The sequence below is a fragment of the Zootermopsis nevadensis genome, unplaced genomic scaffold (assembly GCF_977971745.1).
Source record: "Zootermopsis nevadensis isolate Lab colony 2312 unplaced genomic scaffold, Znev_1.0 Znev_ptg000002l, whole genome shotgun sequence".
Taxonomy (NCBI): domain Eukaryota; kingdom Metazoa; phylum Arthropoda; class Insecta; order Blattodea; family Termopsidae; genus Zootermopsis; species Zootermopsis nevadensis.
In genome coordinates, this window is record NW_028259134.1 from 10,853,054 (window position 1) to 10,857,975 (window position 4,922).

Genomic DNA, 4,922 nt, shown 5'->3' on the forward strand with positions numbered 1-4,922 from the left:
CACCATCTCAACGACTCCGTGGACAAATGTTACTCATTCATTTATTTTTCTAGTAAAACAACATACACCAATGTTGGAAATGTCATGGCTAAAGGTAAAATACAATAAATATTGAATATAAAACTAGACGAAGATCTTGAAAAGAATACACCTCAGATGTGAATAATTATTAATAAAAAATTCGTAAAGTTATATGTGTAAATCATGAAATTATGTTGGATAAATTACATTTTTATGGCATTTACAGAATAGCAGCACAATGGTTCAGATCCTACTTAACAAAAGGTCGAAGTAAAAGCACCAAAAACAAACAGAATATTTTCTCAAACTGGGGAACAATAAAACATGGAGTTCCCCAAGGGCCAATTTTAGTGCCCTTGCTTTTTATAATATACATAAATGACCTTCCTCCAACAATAAAACAATAAATACTTTAACAGAACCCATAATATTTGCTGATGACACAAGTGTCATAATTTATAATAAAAATTTTGATGATTTCTGTTCAACATCAAACATAGTTCTGTTTCATATAAGTAAATGGCTCAGCTGGTCCTAAATGTAGATAAAACAAATATAACACAATTTATAACAAATATGCTTTAAGTATTGGTTATAATGGAAGTATATACAAGAGCCAATAAATACAAAATTCCTGGGTTTGCAAATTGATGAGCACCTGAATTGGACAAATCATATTGATAAACTGATACCTAAGTTAAGTGGTTATGCAATTTGATCTATGTTGCATGTCAGCAACACTGACACACTCAGATCAGTATATTTTGCTTATTTTCACTCTTTAATGAAATATGGAATAATTTTGGGGGGTAATTCATCAAACATCAAAAAGATATTCACTTTACAAAATAAAATTGTTAGATTAATGGCTGGTGTAAAACCTAGGAATTCATGTAGAAGTCTGTTTAAGAGATTAGAAATCTTAACTCTTCCTCGTCAATATATATTCTCATTAATGAACTTTATTGTAAATAACCAAGAACTCTTTCAAACTAATTCTGCTATACACCCAGTCAACACAAGGAATAAAAATCAGCTTCATAGACCAATTGCCAACCTCTCATGTTTTCAGAAGAGTGCATATTATGCAGGGATCAAAACTTTTCAAAAGTCAACCATCAAATCTCACAAGTCTTGTAAATAAAAAGGCACAATTTAAACCAGCATTGAAAAGATACTTAATTACACACTCCTTTTACTCTGTCGATGAATTTCTATTGTTTGCAAGTCAGTGATAATTTATCATCTATATGTAATGTGTAGATTTATTTGTAACTTATTACTACCTTAGGTGAAACCTTTGTTTGGGCATTGGGACCGTGGGTTCGAATCCCACTCACGCCATGGATGTTTGTCCGCGTCTTTCTGTGTTGTGCTGTCCTGTGTACAGGTAGAGGCCTTGCGACTGGCTGATCACTCATCCAAGGAGTCCTACCAAATATCTAAATAGATTATGCAACCTCCAAAAAGAGAGGAAAGAAAGCAGATCCTGCCAAAGTGGGACAAATGCTAAAGAATAAGAATAAGAAGATATTGCATGGGCCAAATACAGGCTGTGCTTTTCTGATAACATCTCTGTGTAGAGAGATACCACATGTGATGTTGGTATTTAGCATGAATAAGCTACAATAAACTTCTCAAACATAGTAACTGGAATCGTAATGTTTCTTAGACCATCTACCAACCAGCAATAAAGCCTTTCATACTTTAACATTGTGCTAATTTGATAGTCACGATCATTATTTCACATTCATCATCCCCATTACTATTGCAAAATGACATATTAAGTAACATCACATGTGGCACTATTCACTGCTATATAACACACTCTGGGGGCAGAATTTGGTTTGAGTGTAGCTGGGGACAAAATGCTATGGAAGAAATTTCGAACTAAGAAGGGTGATGTAACAAACTACATGAGAAAATTAGATAGCGTGAAATTTCATAATTTTTTCGCATAACCTAATATTGTTACAATGATTAAACTAATAAAGGAGGATTAGGCAGGAGGATAATATATCATGCATGGAATAAATGACAAGTATGTAGGGATGTTGCTTGGAAAATGTCAAGGGACATCAGGACATAGTTAGCAGAATGTAACTCTGATGTGGTGTGGGAATGCAGACTCGATCAAACTGGCTTATCTCTAACAGGTACCAAGGCGGAGCTCTCACTCCACTATTCGTATTGCGATGCAAGCACAAATGGTCCAAAACAAAAGTATAAAATGGCAAAGCAAATATTTACTTTATGTGTAGGATGTGGTTCTCATGGCGCTGAGTATGAAGATGGCTGTCTTCAGAGTTGTAGCATCAAATAATTAAATACTGCTGGCCTTTCACAAGACCCAACAGCCCCTTTCTGGGTGGTCTTCTGGGATATTGCACCTTGCAGTCTGTTAGAAGTTTACCGATGTTTCAGAGGTCCTTGCTGCCTCCATCATCAGGCCTACAACCCAGAAGACAGCCATCTTAAAATTGTCTGTGTTTAAATAATATTATTGCGCACACAAATTTGTTTAAATACAAATATTAATTAGAAAATGCATACAACGACTTATCGACCGGAATATCTTGGCCATTATGATGACTGTCTACGGGCTAAAATGACTGGGATTCTGGGCTTGGCCGCTGGCATAAGCAAAAGTCTGTTTTTGCCAGCTCTGGGTTCCACCCTGCCTCCTCCCCAGGGTACTGGCTGCTGTTTACCGGGGGTAAACTGGCCGCGGGGTAAAGCTTATCATTCACCTCCATCCAATGACGAGGTTCACAATGTGTCGAAAAACTATCTGCACTCCGACATATGCTTCACGGCTGGGTGATTAACGAAACATAGGGAAAACATTACCTTTGTCTTTCACAGATTAATCTTTCGGAACACTATACACGTATGAGATACGTAGGAGTCTGAACGTGGTTGAGAATTCGGTGTCTCACGGTGGAAAGCATAAAGATGACTGTCTTCTGGGATGCAGCTTGCTGCATCCATCATCAGGGTAGATGGAGGCAGCAAGTACATAACAAACGTGAGATTCGAGTTTCATATGGCGATAAAGATGTGGACCACGGTATTCTGGGTTTTGATGGCGTGTGGATTTGTAGGTGGGTCCATATGTTTTGGAGAACGCAGTTCCTTTACCTTCAGCCATGAAGATGGAAGCAATATGTTCTTCCGAAACGTTAGTAACCATCTAAAATTTCACACAGCGTAACAACACAGAATATCACCATGGCAAATGCTGATGCAATATTTTGGTTCCCTGGTGGGATCAATATACATTACAACGGGTTCAGATATCATATAACTGAGTCTTCCCTTAAGCAGGTTGTAGGGTCAGATCCCAAGAGCAAAGGATCGGTCACGCTCTTTTAGCGATGGTAGCGTGGCTCATCACGCAAACACGATAGAGGTATTCAATTACATTTCCAAACGGTTGCCACTACATTTCAATTATTTCATTTATACATTCAATGGCCAACAGCTTTTGAATGGGTTTTACTCTAGATATCACAAGAATATCTGACCAGGAATCGTTGTATATTGACGTTGAAAGCGGAACTTACGTCGAGGTCTGTTGTAGCAATAATAAAAATGATTCTAATTCATTATAGGACACTTTTTATTCATTGTTGAAAGAACTTTTATCAGGAGCAAGTTCACTGCACGGCATCATATTGTTAGTCGCAGGAACCTGGTACAGCAGCGCCTTGCTGTACAGGCATCTTCTCCGCCTCTCATGTGAATGGGTTGTCTAAACTCATCTGGCAGGCGCTAACAGTCATTGACAACCTTAAAGACAATAACCTGTGTTGGTGTCTCTGCACACAAGTGAATATTTAACTTTTTAAAAGCTGATGATCATTACAAAGTACTCACATTTAGTTGGGCAGCTCTCGTATTTTTTAATACTGTACAGCAAACTCCCGATTAGCCCAAGACTTAGAGAACATGACAATGTGATATTTGGACAACCTAACACACACCTCATGGGCAGTAAGAGGCAAGGGTGGAGTGGCAATTAGCAGGCGATAAGCCAAGAACTCGGAGAAGGTATGACCCAGTGCCACTTTGTTAACCACGAATCTCACTCAATGCCAGTGGATTTAACCCGAATCTCCACGAGTAAGAAGTCAGTGTCTAAGTACCTGGTCTATTGCAGGGCAGTAGTTAAGCGATCGAAAAGTTACGCAACCCGTATTAAAATAATTAATGATGGCTGAAATTCAGTAAATTTCGAACGGATTAATAGACACAACAACGCCATGACTGTACAAGAGCCCAAGCAGATCACGTCATGTTATAACCTGCTGGCGCTGGTCCGTCAGTTGTCTATCAGCAGCAACGAGAGTTTGTTGTCGAATTCTACCTGGCATCTCGCTTTTACTTATTTATTCACTGTTTATTTAACGACGCTTTTTCAGTAGCTCAGACTATATAGTGATAGTGAATAATGAATTGGAAAACACGTGGAAGGAAGCGGTCGTGGTATAATTTAAAGTGCTATACCGGAATTTTCTGGAGGGACTGAGGAAAATCACCAAAAACCCAGTCAAGAAAGCCGGTCTCAGGACCGAGAGGTGAACCCGGGACCTCCTGAATACGAAACAGGAGTGAGAACCACTCGACCACGACGTTTGTCCTGCTTTTACTTAACTTGCCACATTGAGTTTAGCGATGCATTTTCGAGGCCTCCTTCGGCAGTAAATAGGCATTATCTCGTCTGGTAAACCGTTTCCGTAACACAGGAAGCGTTCAGTAATGCAGATAATTTACACACTTCATACGAGAGACAGACATTTTAGATAAGTGATAAAACATGATTACACCTAACTGCATACGTTAATAGCCAAAAGAACGGAATATGGAGTGCTAAAAGACCGCGTACCTTCCACAAAAGA